Source organism: Dreissena polymorpha, chromosome 11, assembly GCF_020536995.1.
Source record: "Dreissena polymorpha isolate Duluth1 chromosome 11, UMN_Dpol_1.0, whole genome shotgun sequence".
In the NCBI taxonomy this organism is placed as follows: domain Eukaryota; kingdom Metazoa; phylum Mollusca; class Bivalvia; order Myida; family Dreissenidae; genus Dreissena; species Dreissena polymorpha.
In genome coordinates, this window is record NC_068365.1 from 54829711 (window position 1) to 54851969 (window position 22259).

At 33.0% G+C, this 22259-nt stretch overlaps 2 long non-coding RNA genes across 2 annotated transcripts; both read left to right on the top strand.

The window, feature by feature from the left end:
• Positions 1 to 6158: 6158 nt before the first annotated feature.
• LOC127851130 (uncharacterized) lies at positions 6159 to 7328 on the top strand. The gene is made up of 2 exons (XR_008035671.1): positions 6159 to 6534; positions 6786 to 7328. It is a non-coding gene; the product is annotated as an uncharacterized LOC127851130 (long non-coding RNA).
• Positions 7329 to 11757: 4429 nt separating this feature from the next.
• LOC127851131 (uncharacterized) lies at positions 11758 to 13028 on the top strand. Its single transcript, XR_008035672.1, has 2 exons — positions 11758 to 12233; positions 12486 to 13028. It is a non-coding gene; the product is annotated as an uncharacterized LOC127851131 (long non-coding RNA).
• Positions 13029 to 22259: the final 9231 nt, after the last annotated feature.

Below are 22259 nucleotides of genomic sequence, written 5' to 3' on the forward strand. Positions count from 1 at the left end.
GTGTTGGCAACTAATCAATTTCTTAAATAAAAGACCAGCTAATGGACAAAAGCATTTCCGTGCTGGTATATCTACTGGAGTTTTATTATTTCTTTATGGAATAAGAGTGGTATTTATAACCAATATCGGCGAAAATCCCAGAAATTGTATTAGCAATTTTCCAAGAGAGATCTCGGTATGCCATATACGTGACTTTATCCATAATCAAGACCATTTTGGCGTTTGGCCCATAAATGGGCAAGACAATAACAGTTTGCTCTGTCAGAATCCTGCACATTTCAAACAAAACAAAAAAATCTTCAGTCCAAGCAAAATGGCAAAATATATGTTATGAGCTTATAATAAATAAAATATATCAAATGATTATTGTTAAGTATTATCAAACACAGAACGTTTCTAAACTAAACTATTCTTTATTAAAAGAGTACTGATTTTAAGATAATGTTTGCATTCATACTTCGTTTGTTTTCGTATAAACGGAAAAGTGTTAACCATCCAACGAATGAAATGTAGGAAAACAATATTCAATTCTTATAATTGGTCATCATGTTTTTAAAATCGTCAATGATTTAAAGTATACGGACTTCTACAATAATTTTTTTTTGGCCAACTTACGAATCTTTTATTTAAGTTTACGATTGAGTGATCATTTCAATATCAAACATTTACAAATCAAAATGATGCGCTACCATGACCACGTAATTAAAAAAGACAACGGCTCTGATTATAAAAAGTCCTAGTCAATTATTTGCTCTGGATTATGATATGGAATTTTGATTTTACAGTCTACATAAATGAACGGAAAAACGCATCAAAATGCATTTGATTTAATTGAAAAACGTGATGTAGAGAGACGTCCATTGTTAGACAATGATATTTTTATTAGATTTATATACGCTTGAATATTCACAAGCACGAATTTAAACAAACATTACGAATAACTATTTAAACAAAATGATCTTAACTCCCGCTTAATAACTTGTTTGTATTTCTTAGTAGCACAAACATATTATTCAAATTTCGTAGAGTAGAAGCACATATATAAACAAAGGAATCCATGGTGTCGTTCAGCAATTAATCGTCTTAGCAATTGTTGTTATTTTGCTTTATGGAGTGGTCAGTTTGACTATCTATGTCTGTGATGATTTTAAATGTTTATGTACCGATCTGCAAAGTTCAAATACGTTTTCGTTGTGTTTGGGCAAAGTTTTAGTGACATTTATAACTGCGTTACAAAGAAATATGTTCAATATGTTTTAAACAAATTTCAACGTAATTATTTTTTTTTCAAATTCGACACACAAAACTAAACTTGCAAAATCGCCAAATAATAAGGAACAATAAATCACGAGCATGTAGGTGTCATTTACATTTCAAAACAAATCATGTATAGATTTGTTCCATACCTATATTTTGAATGATTTATAAACAGTGATTAATTTATTATACATAAACAGCAGTTTAACACATAAATCAACACCATATATTAAGATAGGATCATTTTAATGTTTGTTCTTGAATGCTTATCACGAATGTTATGTATAATAATACATAATTAACGATGTTGTATTTATTGTCTTGTCTTCTATTTCCCATGAGTATGTTGCCTTTAAGGTAGGACTTTCAAAATCAGACGGAAGTTCTCTACCTATGCTGTAAGATTTCAATTACATGGTATGACATATAGTTAAATAAAGAATGAACAATATTATATCTCGCTAGATCCAATATGGCTCCTAAAAACACGTGAGTAATACTCTTGAAAATATTGAGTTGCAAATCGATTTGTGTCAACATTAACCAGGTTACGTTCAGTGACCTTCGAAACCATACATCACTGCCGAAACCATACTGCGCATTTCACGTAAATGCCGGTAGAGATAAGTTTAAGTTATTTACTAAAATTATTTTATTATTTTATTATTATTAACTACTGTTTAAATGAAATATTTGGGTCATTAATGATTTAGCATGGTAAAAATGGTATTCGAAAAAAAGTGCGTACTACTACTGCAAATTGAAAATCCACAATGGGTTGACGATATTGATTGCAAAGGACTTAATGCGTATTGTCGAAGTACCTAGCCCAACTGCGGTTAACTAAATTCAAGTATAAAATACTATCGACACGAGTGGAATATTTTTCAACAAGTTGCTTTTTGAAATGTCTAGACGAGACAAAAGAAAGGACAAGAGCCCATCTGCGTTTTGGATCAAGTTGGAAATTTGTCCTTTAAGTAAGTATCTGAACATATGGTGCAAAAAATCGTCGTAGACATTCTTCTTATTCCTATGTATTTACACGATTATTTGCTTAGTCAAATATTTTTTGAAACGAGTTATTGTATCGAACACACGAACAGTCTCAATAATGATTAAAATAAATTCGAAGTAATTGTTTCAAGAAGAATTGCCTAACTTAATTAAAAATACTGAATATACTCCTATAAGTGTATAAGTGTTTAAGTGTAAGACAATACAAAATATGTTCAACAGTTTTTATTTTGCTATTTTCTTAACCATAGCTCCTATTATAAATATTAACAGAACATTGATGAATATGACATGTTTCATATTGTTGCATTGTATGTGTACAAAATATGTACAACAGTTTTTATTTTGCTATGTTCTTTACCATAGTCACTATTTTAAATATTAACAGAACATTGATCAATATGGTATGTTTCATATTGTTGCATTGTATGTGTGTGAACAACGTGGAATCATAACAAAATATAATGCCCCTTTAATATCAAAGTAAGCAGCCGTGTTTAAATAGAAGTCTTATGGAATGATGTAAGTTCGGAAAAATATTAAGTAAACTACAATCATTAGTAGTATAAGCAGATCTGTGTGTTACTATGTAACCATAAATAAACATTCATTAATACTTTAATAAGTATAAACTCACATACAACTATGAAAATGGCGGCATGGTTATTGTATGAATACGTATTCTTGTGTTAGCGGGTATTCATTTTTCTTATTCAGTGTTCATGCTGATGTCATCATTGTACTCGTGTAACGTATTTTTTAAATGAACCAGATGCGTGTTTATATACTTAACGGACTTTGTACTATTTTATACGTCTACTAAACCATACTAAAACGCTTTGCAATCAAATGTGTAAGGCCACATTTTAGGACTTGATGCTTATATTATTTGTTCCGTTTTGAAAATTTCCTACTGCGCCTATCATAAGTAACATATATCAATGAAGTAAAGTAAAACATTCACAGCCCTTTCTTGTTGATTAATTATTTGTAAAATCATCCACTACAGGTCAAAAAGCAAACGCAAAAATACGTACATCTTTTATGTCATATATTAGTTAGAAGCATTAACTGATTTTTAATTGTAATGTTGACATACACATTGTAATGTTACGCTGTTTTATATTGCTTAATTCAGAGAGACCTGCGGACTTCTGTGTTATATTATCCAAATTACAAACAAATATTCTTTCAGTCGCTATATATCAACAATTAATGCAATGTTGTAGGTAACGTTCCTTATAATACATCATAGCAGACACTAACCGTTTAATGCCAGTATGGATAGCTTCAATAGATTGCAAAATAATCCATGTTATCAATACATGTCAAATGCATCACATGAATGTAATATCCAATATATGCATATAGATAACTAGCTAAACCAGGCGGTTTCCTAAACAACTTGGAAGTAAATAATTCATGCTTCGCTTAAACGTGATGTATTGCTGAATAATCCACATGCTTACTAGATGTCATGGCTTTTAATATATAGATACATATTGTGCAAAATATATACTGTTACTGCATATGTGGGTTTAAATTCCGTTCATGTGACCAGAACAAAATAATTCTGATGTAGGACAATAAAATAAAACAAAAGTTTATATTTTCACAGAAAAAAACTATAATTTGTTACATCAATACAGTAGATAATAACCATGTGAGTTATACTTTTTTCATAATATACTGTTTATGCAGTTTCGGTTTCACAAACGTGTTTGTACTATAAGGTATTATTTCAATAGACGGATTGATCTACTTCCGTTTTTTTAAACTGAACCTTATCTGTATAAAATAGACTTGTTATGATTTTGTTTAGCTAATTCATACTTATTTATACTGTTGTTTCAAGATAAGTTAGTGACATTCCTATGAGTACCGAAATTATTTAAAAAGTAGGCGTATAATATGTGATATATTACTAGCATTATTTGTATAAAATTTCACAGTAGAATATTTAGTGATACATGTAAGTGTCAATAGTTTTTTTTTCTGTCTTTGCCATTTCACTAACACGGACTAAAATGGAAGGGTTCGCTCTTTTGTTTGAAACTCATGTAATTTATATACCTAGGAAATCAATCAAAGCAACTTATTTATGATTCTAGTAATATGACCGATTCAACGAATTCACACAGTTTTGTATAAACAAATACTTTTAAAACCGTTTGAGTATTTTTAGTGTAGAGGTTCTACCTCACATTAGGTGAAAACCCCTATATGTGTCGCAACGCTTCTATGTGATAAACTTATTAAACTTACACACATTAGTTAGAAAGATTTTTTGAAGCTGCGGTTTCAAATTAGATTTAAGTCACTGAACAAATGTCTAATTTGTGTATTTCTTGTGCTGCTGGGGAAAACATGAGTACCCGGAGAATATCTCTTTCGGAATTGTGACCACTAACCTTACTCACATGTGCATTGGAATTGATCAAAGGTCGCATTGAGAAACCGCACACGTGTTTTTCCTTAACACAAACCTAGAAACATGTGATTGTTTAACTGAGTTTATTAATATAATCCATGAAATACAACAGAAAGTTATACTGTATGCAACGAATATACACACATATCTATACACAGCGACATCGAAAACATTTCAATCTTACACTAGAAGCAACTCTGCATCATACACACCCACGGGTGTAACGCCAAGGATACAAAGCAAATTGCACGGAAATAAGTATACCCACACACTTTCACTAATACATCCGCATTCTTAATGATGGGCGCCCACATTGCCCAACAACAAAAACTTATCGTTTAAACTTGTGAAGTGATCTTAAAACAATCGGACTCCTTTTATATCTTCTTCACCAATGTCCCAACTAATAATGGAAGCACAAGATTCCAATCTGCTTTGTTTATACTATTAAGAATTTTTCCGTCCTAGGAGATACTGAATATTTTGAGCGGACATATATTTCATATTCGAAACTATTCTTCATTTATGTCTAAGATTAACGCGATTTGCGTTTTGTTTGCGATGCAAGTTTGAAACGATATGATGTCCAGAATGCAGAAAATATCTCAAAACACACTCAATGTCTTAATAAATCTAGACAAAACGTGTTTCTTTTAATGTCTCCATTAAATTTAAACTGGTTTAATGTTATCGGATTAGTCTCAGAAAATGTATTCTTGGGACCAACGAACATCAAGAAATAGCGCCAACAATAATATTCGACATTATTCAAACCTTAAAAAGCTCTATTAAATATATGTTATCGCCCACAAAACAACCATTTTCCCCCATGTGTACTATCCTTAATATATTGTGTTTTCACTGATACAAAAATGGTATGTTCGTTGCACCATTTTGCCATTTTGCCGTTGACAAAACATCCTGAAACACGTCAGTGTTTACTTGCTACTCAGTAAATACAATCAAAATACGATTTCCAAATATCAAGCCATTAATATTTCTACAATAATTTGGTCTATGGTGTGAAAGAAATAAATTGTAAAAACTAAATACGTGAAAAAATATTGTATGTCGATATGTTCTCACTGAATGAATGTATGTATTGTCACTGCAGGATGCCGGCACATTACAGCAAACATTACGCACATGCATAAGGCTTATTCAAAGTCTCTAACATGTATAGATAGTTTATCATCCGATAATATCATGTTAAATTAAACATAATGTTTATTTTCTAAAATATAACATATCTTGGTCATGTCACAACTACCATACATAGTCTCGATCAATATCAAATGTAACGTCTGAAGTATAGAATCAGAATACAGGAAACTCAAGTAGAGTCCTTTTTTGACGATGCTGGAACAGCAGCGTCCAAGGTTTGATAACCAGTAAAAAAATTCTTCACAATGGCGCCCTATGTAAACGACCGAGCCAATCCGATTGAGATAACTCGATTTTTCAGTTACTTCCCTTGGCATTCGCCACTGCGTAGGAGATTGCTCGTTGATTTTCATTGATAACATTCTCCTAGCAGAGTTGTCGTTCGTGTTGATAAAGGTAAATATTTATAGAACAGCATATCCTGGGGAAACAGATTCAATAAGTGTATCAGAACGTTAATTTCAAATTAGTAATTTTACATCCATTTTATTTTTATGGACCAATGAAACAACTATATATTTTCTCTATTTTGTTTGATATTTGTTCTCGATTTAGTAAATAAATTGCGAATAAAAACATGTGAAATTAACTTTTTACGTGATCACAAAACTAAAGAATGCGAACGATTTGGAACCTGCAAATTGTAAACGCTGCACTGCTATGATGTATATAGATAAAACAACTTTTCTTTGTGTAATTGTCTGTCCCGCTAGCGCAGTGGTAAGGATGTTCGCTTTTCACCTTTACCACACCGGTTCGATTCCCGCTCCCGGCTCAATGTTATATTTTGTATGTTTTGTGGTCACCATTCCTGACAGTTGTTTTTTTCCGGAAAATCTCATCCCCCCCCGCAGCATTTGACCATATAAAAAATTAAAAAGTATTTCAGTACAAAACAAATAGCTGGGAATTGCAGCTATCATTCAAAATTCGTCCCAACTGTCGTCAATCTAATCTTATTAGGTAGGAGTGCTGGACACACTCCGGGTCCCAACATTATGCAGCCTCAGCGCGGAGGTAACTCATTACCTAGGAAAAACACAAATACACACACTGGGTGCAGCCTAGGCGCGTATAGACTCAAACAAGGCAACAAACTCAAGTGCGGGCACAATCATTTAAAATTTACATATTGAATACGAAATTCTAACAGAAATTACACAACCACCTAATTGTACATACCATGTCTGATATTTCGTTCGATTGTTAGATTTCAGCAAATACATGTATAAGGTCATTTCGCTATTAGTTAACTTATCCATATGTTCGTGGGCGAACTCGGATAGTCAAGTGCTCATACGATTGAGCTCACATGGTCCGGCTATGTGCTCATACCTACTTTCGAGAATCATCATGAATGTATTGCCATACTTAATGAACAAGAATGTGACCCGCCTCCCAGTTTCGCTCAATGGGTCAAGTTACCCACGGGTACTACTTCCCCGTACCCCTAAACTTTTTTTCGTACCAAAAATGTTTCGTACGCAAATTTTTTTCGTACCAAATTTTTTTTTCGTACCCAAAATTTTCGTACCCAAATTTTTTTATCGTACCCAAATGTTCGTATCAACATACACAATTGTGGTGATATAGATAAACTTAAATTGATGTTTTATATCCATTCTCTTCAAAAGCATCGTCACACTAGTACTGCCAGTACTTTGATTTAAATTATCGAACCATGCATTACGATTGTCAAATGCGTTATTGTTATCCTAGACAAACTATAGAGATTTCAGGAATAACTTACGCGTATCTTGATAAATAGAAAAGTTATAATACGCAAGAATTGTTCTAATACAATATTATTTTCTAACACCAATCATTTTAACGTCATAGTCTTGTGGCATTATTCCCGTTAATATGAATTTATCTTCTGATTAAGTTTCCATTGTCCTAATATAGTGCTATAAATGTATACGACAATCCGACATCCGGTATGAGCTTTGGTATATTTTGCAGACGGAAACGACCATGGGTTAAGGTTCAAACACGTTTTGCATGGTTTGAGATCAAACGCAATTTGTTTAAGATCAAAGGCAAGTTAGTTTTGAAGATCGATTCAATTCATGTTAATAAAATAGTATTGAACTCAATAGGTAATGCTTCATCATCTGCACTCCGTTTGAACTTTTACGAAGCAAAGATCAACTTGATGTGTATTCATTTGCACGGAATGGAAAATCATTTCCGTTTCGTTCATTATGTCCGATTTGGCTCGTAAAAATCCAACCCTTGTATAACCGATATAGTATATGTGTCTCCCAGCATTCAAATATTGTATGCAGAAAGTATAATCAGTAAAGGAGCATCAGAAGGAATATTAATGTAAGTTTACTAGTTGATTTCATCAGCCTATTTTAAAAATAGTTGGTATGAGAGATCGTACAGACACTTTTGTTTATGACCATGAAATATTATTATGTATATTGAGTATACAGTTCTATGGATGTACACCATGAATAATTAATTTTCATAAACAAACATTGTAATACTATTCGATAATATAAGTGCTTTAATGTTACAATTAACACATGCTGATCTTATTAAAGATCAGATGAATACGAAAATGTAGTAGGCCTACTGGCTATTTCTGGTAAGCTGGTGGAGATAGGAAGGTTCAACAATGATTATTTTGTTTTAAATATAACTAGCATATATGTTTGACCAGCGTACAAGGAATCAGTTGACAATGCTGCCAGTGACGTAAAACAATCTCATGTAACTTGACTAACGTCGTCAGTTAAGGCACATTCAAATTGTTTCCAAAAGTGCTTGGATAATTCATGCTTTTTAATAAGAGCTGAACATATAAAATACAATCGTCATGTGATTGTATGTCCAACAGGCTTACACTATGGAAGTTTTACATTATATTGTGAAATTTGTAATGATTTATTTTTGTTTGAATACACATTGTGTCATAAACAGGCAACACAAGAAATCTCTTCCCACTTCTTTTTATACAAATCCATGATGTTCAAACCCTGTATACAACAGTATATTCATAATTTGCAAACGCAACTGAAATAGTAGTTCAGCAATTCTTGGACACGTATTAATATTTGACCAGTCTTAATATTACGTTTTGGTAAACACGTATTTCATCCCACGCTGTCAATTTCGTAACTTTCTGTAAATAAAGTTCCGGTATTATATGGTATAATACTACTGGGACATAGCATGGTATTGATCTGCACAGCGAAACACATTATGCAAGTCTAATCTCATGGCACCATATTTTGAGTTTGTTGATCACACTATTGTGATGGGTATCTATATGATTCACATAATCAGTTTCCATCAGAATGTTATGAAAGATTCAGACGGTTGTTATTATGTTGCTCTGGTTCATATGAAACAATTCAGTTATTAAAATTGCAATTTTATCGAATTTAAATGCTATGTTATTGCCTTCCAATTTGAATTACCATTATTTGACCATTCTTTGTCGGTGACATATTTATATGGGTGAAATGAGAAGTTCGAATCTTCATTCAAACATTTTTGACCAAAATTGCTTTATATGAACCGTCCTAACGCGGTTAACCTGTCGTGTATATGCTGCATTTTGAGTTGTACCGCGGTTAACCTGTCGTGTATATGCTGCATGTTGAGTTGTACCGCGGTTAACCTGTCGTGTATATGCTGCATGTTGAGTTATACCGCGGTTAACCTGTCGTGTATATGCTGCATGTTGAGTTGTACCGCGGTTAACCTGTCGTGTATATGCTGCATGTTGAGTTGTACCGCGGTTACCTGTCGTGTATATGCTGCATGTTGAGTTGTACCGCGGTTAACCTGTCGTGTATATGCTGCATGTTGAGTTGAACGTGTCGCCCTGCATTCCTTAAGAGAAATACTTGCGTGTATTGTTGTGACTTTATTTGCGGATGATTCTCCTCATGTTTCTGGAGTTTCTTAATTCCTATATAGTTCAAATGATCGGCTATAATTTTCTGCTTTTTCTTCTTTTTTCACCGTTGTAAATGCTTTTGACATTAAACGTCGCATGAAAACTCATACAACTACAATCGAATCGCCAATGTTTTTTTTCTATAGTGGAAGCAGTCACACCCTTTTATTGTTGAACATATTCGTTTTCAGTTTAAAAAGAAACTTATTTGTTTTTAAATGAAATTAATGTTTAAAAGAACGGAAATATCATGCAACAAACCAAGTCCCCGTAGATGAGTTGAAACATTAAACAAATATTTAATAAGTATGTTATCACAGAAATATGACTCGTTTTATGCTTCAGTTGGTAAGATTTTCAAATCACGTATTAATCATTGTATTAAACCGAGAAACCGGCAAATATATTCGATTGTACGATGTAATGGCGTTGATCGAAATAAACAATGTTGTAGAAGGGATGTTTCAAAAATGCAAAAAGCATCCATTCATTATTTAGATTTAAGTCACTGAATAAATGTCTAATTTGTGTATTTCTTGTGCTGCTGGGGAAAACATGAGTACCCGGAGAATATCTCTTTCGGAATTGTGACCACTAACCTTACTCACATGTGCATTGGAATTGATCAAAGGTCGCATTGAGAAACCGCACACGTGTTTTTCCTTAACACAAACCTAGAAACATGTGATTGTTTAACTGAGTTTATTAATATAATCCATGAAATACAACAGAAAGTTATACTGTATGCAACGAATATACACATATATCTATACACAGCGACATCGAAAACAGTTCAATCTTACACTAGAAGCAACTCTGCATCATACACACCCACGGGTGTAACGCCAAGGATACAAAGCAAATTGCACGGAAATAAGTATACCCACACACTTTCACTAATACATCCGCATTCTTAATGATGGGCGCCCACATTGCCCAACAACAAAAACTTATCGTTTAAACTTGTGAAGTGATCTTAAAACAATCGGACTCCTTTTATATCTTCTTCACCAATGTCCCAACTAATAATGGAAGCACAAGATTCCAATCTGCTTTGTTTATACTATTAAGAATTTTTCCGTCCTAGGAGATACTGAATATTTTGAGCGGACATATATTTCATATTCGAAACTATTCTTCATTTATGTCTAAGATTAACGCGATTTGCGTTTTGTTTGCGATGCAAGTTTGAAACGATATGATGTCCAGAATGCAGAAAATATCTCAAAACACACTCAATGTCTTAATAAATCTAGACAAAACGTGTTTCTTTTAATGTCTCCATTAAATTTAAACTGGTTTAATGTTATCGGATTAGTCTCAGAAAATGTATTCTTGGGACCAACGAACATCAAGAAATAGCGCCAACAATAATATTCGACATTATTCAAACCTTAAAAAGCTCTATTAAATATATGTTATCGCCCACAAAACAACCATTTTCCCCCATGTGTACTATCCTTAATAGATTGTGTTTTCACTGATACAAAAATGGTATGTTCGTTGCACCATTTTGCCATGTTGCCGTTGACAAAACATCCTGAAACACGTCAGTGTTTACTTGCTACTCAGTAAATACAATCAAAATACGATTTCCAAATATCAAGCCATTAATATTTCTACAATAATTTGGTCTATGGTGTGAAAGAAATAAATTGTAAAAACTAAATACGTGAAAAAATATTGTATGTCGATATGTTCTCACTGAATGAATGTATGTATTGTCACTGCAGGATGCCGGCACATTACAGCAAACATTACGCACATGCATTAGGCTTATTCAAAGTCTCTAACATGTATAGATAGTTTATCATCCGATAATATCATGTTAAATTAAACATAATGTTTATTTTCTAAAATATAACATATCTTGGTCATGTCACAACTACCATACATAGTCTCGATCAATATCAAATGTAACGTCTGAAGTATAGAATCAGAATACAGGAAACTCAAGTAGAGTCCTTTTTTGACGATGCTGGAACAGCAGCGTCCAAGGTTTGATAACCAGTAAAAAAATTCTTCACAATGGCGCCCTATGTAAAAGACCGAGCCAGTCCGATTGAGATAACTCGATTTTTCAGTTACTTCCCTTGGCATTCGCCACTGCGTAGGAGATTGCTCGTTGATTTTCATTGATAACATTCTCCTAGCAGAGTTGTCGTTCGTGTTGATAAAGGTAAATATTTATAGAACAGCATATCCTGGGGAAACAGATTCAATAAGTGTATCAGAACGTTAATTTCAAATTAGTAATTTTACATCCATTTTATTTTTATGGACCAATGAAACAACTATATATTTTCTCTATTTTGTTTGATATTTGTTCTCGATTTAGTAAATAAATTGCGAATAAAAACATGTGAAATTAACTTTTTACGTGATCACAAAACTAAAGAATGCGAACGATTTGGAACCTGCAAATTGTAAACGCTGCACTGCTATGATGTATATAGATAAAACAACTTTTCTTTGTGTAATTGTCTGTCCCGCTAGCGCAGTGGTAAGGATGTTCGCTTTTCACCTTTACCACACCGGTTCGATTCCCGCTCCCGGCTCAAAGTTATATTTTGTATGTTTTGTGGTCACCATTCCTGACAGTTGTTTTTTTCCGGAAAATCTCATCCCCCCCCCGCAGCATTTGACCATATAAAAAATTAAAAAGTATTTCAGTACAAAACAAATAGCTGGGAATTGCAGCTATCATTCAAAATTCGTCCCAACTGTCGTCAATCTAATCTTATTAGGTAGGAGTGCTGGACACACTCCGGGTCCCAACATTATGCAGCCTCAGCGCGGGGGTAACTCATTACCTAGGAAAAACACAAATACACACACTGGGTGCAGCCTAGGCGCGTATAGACTCAAACAAGGCAACAAACTCAAGTGCGGGCACAATCATTTAAAATTTACATATTGAATACGAAATTCTAACAGAAATTACACAACCACCTAAGTGTACATACCATGTCTGATATTTCGTTCGATTGTTAGATTTCAGCAAATACATGTATAAGGTCATTTCGCTATTAGTTAACTTATCCATATGTTCGTGGGCGAACTCGGATAGTCAAGTGCTCATACGATTGAGCTCACATGGTCCGGCTATGTGCTCATACCTACTTTCGAGAATCATCATGAATGTATTGCCATACTTAATGAACAAGAATGTGACCCGCCTCCCAGTTTCGCTCAATGGGTCAAGTTACCCACGGGTACTACTTCCCCGTACCCCTAAACTTTTTTTCGTACCAAAAATGTTTCGTACGCAAATTTTTTTCGTACCAAATTTTTTTTTCGTACCCAAAATTTTCGTACCCAAATTTTTTATCGTACCCAAATGTTCGTATCAACATACACAATTGTGGTGATATAGATAAACTTAAATTGATGTTTTATATCCATTCTCTTCAAAAGCATCGTCACACTAGTACTGCCAGTACTTTGATTTAAATTATCGAACCATGCATTACGATTGTCAAATGCGTTATTGTTATCCTAGACAAACTATAGAGATTTCAGGAATAACTTACGCGTATCTTGATAAATAGAAAAGTTATAATACGCAAGAATTGTTCTAATACAATATTATTTTCTAACACCAATCATTTTAACGTCATAGTCTTGTGGCATTATTCCCGTTAATATGAATTTATCTTCTGATTAAGTTTCCATTGTCCTAATATAGTGCTATAAATGTATACGACAATCCGACATCCGGTATGAGCTTTGGTATATTTTGCAGACGGAAACGACCATGGGTTAAGGTTCAAACACGTTTTGCATGGTTTGAGATCAAACGCAATTTGTTTAAGATCAAAGGCAAGTTAGTTTTGAAGATCGATTCAATTTATGTTAATAAAATAGTATTGAACTCAATAGGTAATGCTTCATCATCTGCACTCCGTTTGAACTTTTACGAAGCAAAGATCAACTTGATGTGTATTCATTTGCACGGAATGGAAAATCATTTCCGTTTCGTTCATTATGTCCGATTTGGCTTGTAAAAATCCAACCCTTGTATAACCGATATAGTATATGTGTCTCCCAGCATTCAAATATTGTATGCAGAAAGTATAATCAGTAAAGGAGCATCAGAAGGAATATTAATGTAAGTTTACTAGTTGATTTCATCAGCCTATTTTAAAAATAGTTGGTATGAGAGATCGTACAGACACTTTTGTTTATGACCATGAAATATTATTATGTATATTGAGTATACAGTTCTATGGATGTACACCATGAATAATTAATTTTCATAAACAAACATTGTAATACTATTCGATAATATAAGTGCTTTAATGTTACAATTAACACATGCTGATCTTATTAAAGATCAGATGAATACGAAAATGTAGTAGGCCTACTGGCTATTTCTGGTAAGCTGGTGGAGATAGGAAGGTTCAACAATGATTATTTTGTTTTAAATATAACTAGCATATATGTTTGACCAGCGTACAAGGAATCAGTTGACAATGCTGCCAGTGACGTAAAACAATCTCATGTAACTTGACTAACGTCGTCAGTTAAGGCACATTCAAATTGTTTCCAAAAGTGCTTGGATAATTCATGCTTTTTAATAAGAGCTGAACATATAAAATACAATCGTCATGTGATTGTATGTCCAACAGGCTTACACTATGGAAGTTTTACATTATATTGTGAAATTTGTAATGATTTATTTTTGTTTGAATACACATTGTGTCATAAACAGGCAACACAAGAAATCTCTTCCCACTTCTTTTTATACAAATCCATGATGTTCAAACCCTGTATACAACAATATATTCATAATTTGCAAACGCAACTGAAATAGTAGTTCAGCAATTCTTGGACACGTATTAATATTTGACCAGTCTTAATATTACGTTTTGGTAAACACGTATTTCATCCCACGCTGTCAATTTCGTAACTTTCTGTAAATAAAGTTCCGGTATTATATGGTATAATACTACTGGGACATAGCATGGTATTGATTTGCACAGCGAAACACATTATGCAAGTCTAATCTCATGGCACCATATTTTGAGTTTGTTGATCACACTATTGTGATGGGTATCTATATGATTCACATAATCAGTTTCCATCAGAATGTTATGAAAGATTCAGACGGTTGTTATTATGTTGCTCTGGTTCATATGAAACAATTCAGTTATTAAAATTGCAATTTTATCGAATTTAAATGCTATGTTATTGCCTTCCAATTTGAATTACCATTATTTGACCATTCTTTGTCGGTGACATATTTATATGGGTGAAATGAGAAGTTCGAATCTTCATTCAAACATTTTTGACCAAAATTGCTTTATATGAACCGTCCTAACGCGGTTAACCTGTCGTGTATATGCTGCATGTTGAGTTGTACCGCGGTTAACCTGTCGTGTATATGCTGCATGTTGAGTTGTACCGCGGTTAACCTGTCGTGTATATGCTGCATGTTGAGTTATACCGCGGTTAACCTGTCGTGTATATGCTGCATGTTGAGTTGTACCGCGGTTAACCTGTCGTGTATATGCTGCATGTTGAGTTGTACCGCGGTTACCTGTCGTGTATATGCTGCATGTTGAGTTGTACCGCGGTTAACCTGTCGTGTATATGCTGCATGTTGAGTTGAACGTGTCGCCCTGCATTCCTTAAGAGAAATACTTGCGTGTATTGTTGTGACTTTATTTGCGGATGATTCTCCTCATGTTTCTGGAGTTTCTTAATTCCTATATAGTTCAAATGATCGGCTATAATTTTCTGCTTTTTCTTCTTTTTTCACCGTTGTAAATGCTTTTGACATTAAACGTCGCATGAAAACTCATACAACTACAATCGAATCGCCAATGTTTTTTTCTATAGTGGAAGCAGTCACACCCTTTTATTGTTGAACATATTCGTTTTCAGTTTAAAAAGAAACTTATTTGTTTTTAAATGAAATTAATGTTTAAAAGAAAGGAAATATCATGCAACAAACCAAGTCCCCGTAGATGAGTTGAAACATTAAACAAATATTTAATAAGTATGTTATCACAGAAATATGACTCGTTTTATGCTTCAGTTGGTAAGATTTTCAAATCACGTATTAATCATTGTATTAAACCGAGAAACCGGCAAATATATTCGATTGTACGATGTAATGGCGTTGATCGAAATAAACAATGTTGTAGAAGGGATGTTTCAAAAATGCAAAAAAGCATCCATTCATTATACATCGTAAGTATTGATCTACTGAGCCATCAGAAAATAAAGGTTGCACGCAACCATTAAATTTAGTTTTAGCCATTTAATGTCATAGAAGTTACTGTGATTATAAAAATGTGCATCCGTGTAATTTTCATGTAAAGTTGTTCAACTGAGGATTAATTCAAATAGGTACCACGTGTTTGTGAATATAATCATATTCAAAGTTTTACCAAATGTAATTACAACATCGATGCACTTTAATATTAATAAAATGTTTTTTATGAATGCTACGACATACTTTCTGGAGCTGCTATTTAATTAACACGTCATATAGCAACATTTGTTTGACTGGTGGACAGTTATTAGGGACGCATTGTGCACGATAATACTCTTTTGGGGACATTAAATCGCCTAAGAGTTGTGAACATCAGAAATTGATAAGTGATTACTTAATCGAAGGTAATTTAAGAAATTATGTATATATATATATATAAGATATTGAATATTATTTCTTATATATATAATACTAATTTCTGCGTTTGGATGCCATTTAATTTTCGAATAAAAAATCCAATTCATGCTATTGTTGCGTAATTTTTTTTAGAAAAAAGTAAAGATAGAATATACTGGTTACTATTAAGTCAACACTTGTATAAGTAACCGATATATTGTTTTTTTTGTAAATTACGAATTACATTTAACACTTTCGATCAATATCTGACGATAGACGTTTATTTCTTCTCCTAATTTTTCTAATTTGAACTATTTTCATGTGAGTGAAAATTTAAATTAGATGGTTCTGCAAAATATTGGGAAAACGATTGAAGTTTGGAAACTATGAATGCCTGATTATCCGTAATTGTTTAACACATTTTTTTTACCAGAAAAAAATCAAGAATGAACAGAAAATCATCAAATCTGTATTTCGGTCCTAAACATTTAAGCAAATATAATTACTTCAATGGGATTTGCAAAATACACATATTGTTTAAAATATACTCATTAAAATCGTTAACGATGAAGTTACACAATATAAACAATCAATAGTCAAATGTATACAATTGCTTTGTAATTTGGGATATACACTTAAGAAATAGTCACTGATTGAATATTTACTTAAAACCCCTTCCATAGTACTTTGAATCTGTATGCCAATCAGCTATCCGAATGTAAGCTGTGTAGCATGGGGCTGCAGGATACGACCATGAGTTCAAACACACATTTGTTGGTAAACTCGAATTATATCATGTATAGTATCGAATGTTATGTATGATAGCAAATGCTTAGCATATTTGCCGTGCTCATTCAAAAAAAGACGCCTCTACTTGACTTCTGTATCGGCAATTGAAAAATAATAAATATTCGTACATAACATTCATCAATTGATGGTACAGAAACGCTACAGTTATATTTTTGCGAAGGTTGATCTAAAGCAATAGTGATTGGTACAAGTTTGTGTTAATATATTGTGAACTATTCACAAAATAACACATGATCCATAACCTTGTTCTTGTATAAACGAAGCTGATTAATTTCAGCCAAGTAATAAAGAATCGCTGATGGACATCATTTGCACTTTGACTTTGGAAATATTTTTAATTCGACTCAATAGTTTCAGATGCTAATAAGATACAAGCAAAATAACGCTGGACAAACGAACCGCCATCACATAAACGCGTTTTCTTAGTTTAATTGGAGCTCAACACGTTCTAATACTTAAGACGATAAATATTTGTGTTTATTTTATGCTTTCCGGCGGTTTATAGAGAAATATCAGTGAATTAAAACTGATAATTTCATTTCATTGTTTCAAACAGTGAAAATTATCAGTGAAAATTATCGATAATTTTCAATGTTTACTGTGAAATGACGTCATTTTTTGACGAAATTACGTCATTATGAAAGAGCATTTCTTTAGTTAAACTTTTTAACTATGTATATAAACTGTGAACAAAGCATAAAATAAAAAGAAAATTATATTTTCAATGATCACTCGTGAATTAAAATCGATAATCAACCGAATCCAACAAATATCCTCTATCTCATTACCTCGACCATATGTAGGATAAAATATTAACTGATCAGAATTTCATGAGCATTGTCATTGAAAACGTTTCGCGATTATGCAGCTTAAAAAAGTGTTGTAAACTACAATACATATGTCCGAATCGGGGGTGAAATATTTATCACTGGGAACGATGGTGTTAGTTACACTCGTTTCAAAAAGCTAAGCTTGATAATTGAGACAGTCACGAAACTAAGAATTGATTTCATATGAAGCTGGTCCGTGCAATATTTGTGTCGCTGTACATGATTTTGAGAGTAAAGCATTTATGAAGTACCATACAACAATATCGACATGACTGTGCGACGTTCGACGTGGAAGCTCCAATGCGATGAATATAACAAGGAATCGTATCCTACGTATACATTTACCATTAACAATTTAAACGCACACCAGGTAAGAAATCGTTAATATTTTTTAAACTGATGCCTGTAATTTGTTTAACTTTAAATTTTACCAATACATAAGATGTCATAACATTAAATAATTGTTTTGTACAGAAGTATTTGTACAGAAAATTAACTTTATATGACCGTTACAATTGCTTCATATTGGATAATAGCACTTTTGGGGCACACCTGTATCCCCAATTCAAATTAGTTCCACAATTGTTAAATGTTGACACCCTTTTTCAAAACGATGTTAAAAACGTCTTTGCAAAGGCACTGTATATTAAAGATTTCACCAATATTTTCATTGTTATTGGGTATAAGCGTTAACAGATAGCATTACCTTAACCTTATCGCGCATATTAAATAAATGTCAAGTGTTTACATGCTTAGAAATTGTATGCCTCAAGTTTGAAGATAAGTTTCTTGCGCCTTGTATTTAATACTGTTATTGGCATCATTAATGTTTACACAGAGTCGTCGACAGTTTCTTCATCCTTAGAATGATATATAAGCGAAAGAGGGGATTTCTATTTTATCAAATGTTTTGGTCCCTGCAACATGAAACGTAAATAAATTTAATATTATATAACGTTCCACTACAAAATGTTACCTTTGCGTTGATTGCACATTGTAGTAACCCCTAAGTTAAATTAGTTAGCTGAATAGTGGTAGACTATGTTCAACGATTGCACCATATATTTGTTATTTGTTTAACAAGAACAAAATAATCACAATACTGGGTAAACACGGTTGTGTCTAGATTACTTTGGAGTGTTATTGCTCTTCACTCAGGTACAAATAAAATGAACATTCTTCTTATTCTGAATGTGTGTCTTGCATATAAAAGCCTGTCAAAGAGTAATTCTCTATCAAAACTATTTCTGGTACTTAAATCATCAAATATCACAGTTAACCAGAGCATTTTACCAAAAGAAGAACTACATTATGTGTCAAAATAAACATTAAATAACATAAGAAAATATCATCTCTATATGAAGCATTATTAAAAAATCTAATTATAATATCATATTTACTGAACTAGGTTCGAATTCATGGGGTTTGATAACTATGCAATTTAAAACATTTGAAGTCATCGAAGTATAGTTGCATCCATTTTTGAAGCCATGTTGGATTTGTGTGTACTATATTAAACTTAAACAATGTCTGAATTTAAATTCAAACTAGTCAAATTGTTGTGTACGAAATCAAAATCAAGTAATATTCACAGCAGTAATACCTTTCAGAGAATGTGTTGTTTTTTTTTCATTTTTCAATCCTGACGGCGGCCATCTTGAAAACGGGCGCCATTTTGAAATTTTGTAGTGGCTAACGTGCTTTATCAAATCTATAGTTACTGAAGAGTATATGTGGCAAATTTGGTGCTTGCATCACAAACTGAACGATTTCTTGATATATAGACTTAATCTGCTGAGCTAATCCATATATTTGGAGACTTACTGAGAAACTGAAACAAAATGACCAGTGTTTCAGTGATGCAAACGAAATAATGATTAGAGTTTGCTTGATGTGGATGAAGGTTCACTTTGTGTATGTTTGATTGTCATCCAAGCAATGAGGCGTGTATAATGCGCTAATTGTTTATTAGCTTCAACGCCCTTATCAGATGTGCGATGGGTTTGAACCCAAAATCGGCAAATGTTTGGTAATTTATTACACGAACATGCTTATTTCCCCTTACTTTATCTTTAACAATCTGTTGCAACAGCCTGGTCGTGGCTGTCAGCTTTGCAGAGTATTGCAGATATGCCTCAACTTATGAAAGCTTACAGAAAAAACACACTAGTCGCGGAACTATAGAATAAGCTTTTTTAGTAATGCATGAGTGACAAAATACTTCACTTTTGATTAATACGTATTAACATGTGACATATAAGTATATGAATGAATACTTAATACTGTTTACCTTAATAGACAATGTATTTAATGTAAGATTTCATGACAATAGCTTGAATGATAAAGCGGGTAGTCTAAAATTTGACGATAAGTATATAATTATGCTACACATTTGACCAAACTTCTGCATTTATGTCCTAACATCGACAATATCAACAAACTGGTGTGGCGATGCTTTTAAAGAGGATGGATATAAAAGCATCAATTTAAGTTTATCTACATCACCACAATTGTGAATGTGGGTACGAAACTTTGGGTACGAACAAAATGGGTACGACAATTTTGGGTACACAAATTATGCCCCAAAAAATTGGGTATGAAACAACTTTGGTTACGAAACAAAATTTGGGTGGGAAAAATTTGGGTAGGAAAAAAAATTTGGGTACGAAACCAAATGGGTGCGAAAAAAATGGGTACGAAAAATTTAAGGTACGGGGAAGTAGTACCCGTGGAGAACTAGACCCATACAGCGAAACTGGGAGGCGGGTTACATTCTCGATCAAATATAACAAGAAATATCTTTAAAAATATATTCGATGTGTATTTTCTGTACAACTTATCGTAAAAAAACGTTCTGTTACAATAAAACGTTAGTGGGTAATAACATTACGTTTCAGCAGATATATTCAAAACTTGACATGCTCTTTAATAACACCATGCTCTTTAATTTCACATGTGTACTTTATATCATACCAAACTTTATATTTCGTTGTTTTCTTTCCTAAGTTAATGAAGTTATGCGTACTGACGTGATTTTACATAATTTTTCTCTTTTAAATTCAGCAAAATTTATCGGAAACTTTTCCAAGTACGTCCAACTTTTCACATCATATCGGGTTTCCGGAGGTGAAAATGCTTGGTAAGAATAGCCATACTATGCATAAATGCATTTCAGTTAGAAGACACAACTCGGTTATGTACGGAAGCGTATATGCTACACCTCTTTAATATGGTATTGCCGGATTAGTTTATATCGTCTTACTGTAAAATAACATGGTATGTCGTCATAGTTTTGTAGATTGTTCACTCTTTATTTTACTCGCCAAAACGACATTAAGTTAAAGTCTCGACGTAAATGTTTCCGGCTTTTCCTGAAAAAATATTTGGTCGACATAATGAAGATAATCTTACCCATTTAATGTTGCCGATATATATCGTCATATATATATCGACATATGCATATGTTATATCCATGTCTTCATGAGTCATATCGACATCCAGTGATCCACACAGATATCATTCAGATATTTTTAAACAACGCCATTTGCCCACTTAAATTATATCGACTCGTCTTCATATTATATAAAAGCAGTCATCGGGATGCAGAAAATAATATAACAAGCAATCCCTCCTGCAGTTATATCGACATGTCAACATTACGTTACTGGCAAGTCATCAAGATATATGTCGTCCTACAGTAAACAACACAGAAATAGTTAAATTTACAGGACTGCTAAAAGATAAAATATCGTCAGAGATTTAGGCTTTTTCGCCAACATGCGGGTTTTTTAAGTCTTGAAATCTTATCTTAAGTCGACAAATCAACATAATTTTTGGCGTCATGCTCTTATGAAAAATGACTTGCATTCATAGTTTTAGTCGACACGATGAGTTATTTTTTACGCCATGACACCTTTTTTCGTATCATGCCGTCATAGAATGTTGACATCATCACAGCATCAGGATGTACCATATACGCTTCCATAGTTAAACAACGCCTTTTGTCCACTTAAATTATATCGACTCGTCTTTATATTATATAAAATTTGTCACAGGGCAGGTACGCAGAAAATAATACAACAAGCAATCCCTCCTTCAGTTATATCGACATGTCAACATTACGTTACTGGCAAGTCATCAAGATATATGCCGTCATACAACAAACAACACAGAAATAGTTAAATATACAGGACTGCTAAAGGATAAAATATCGTC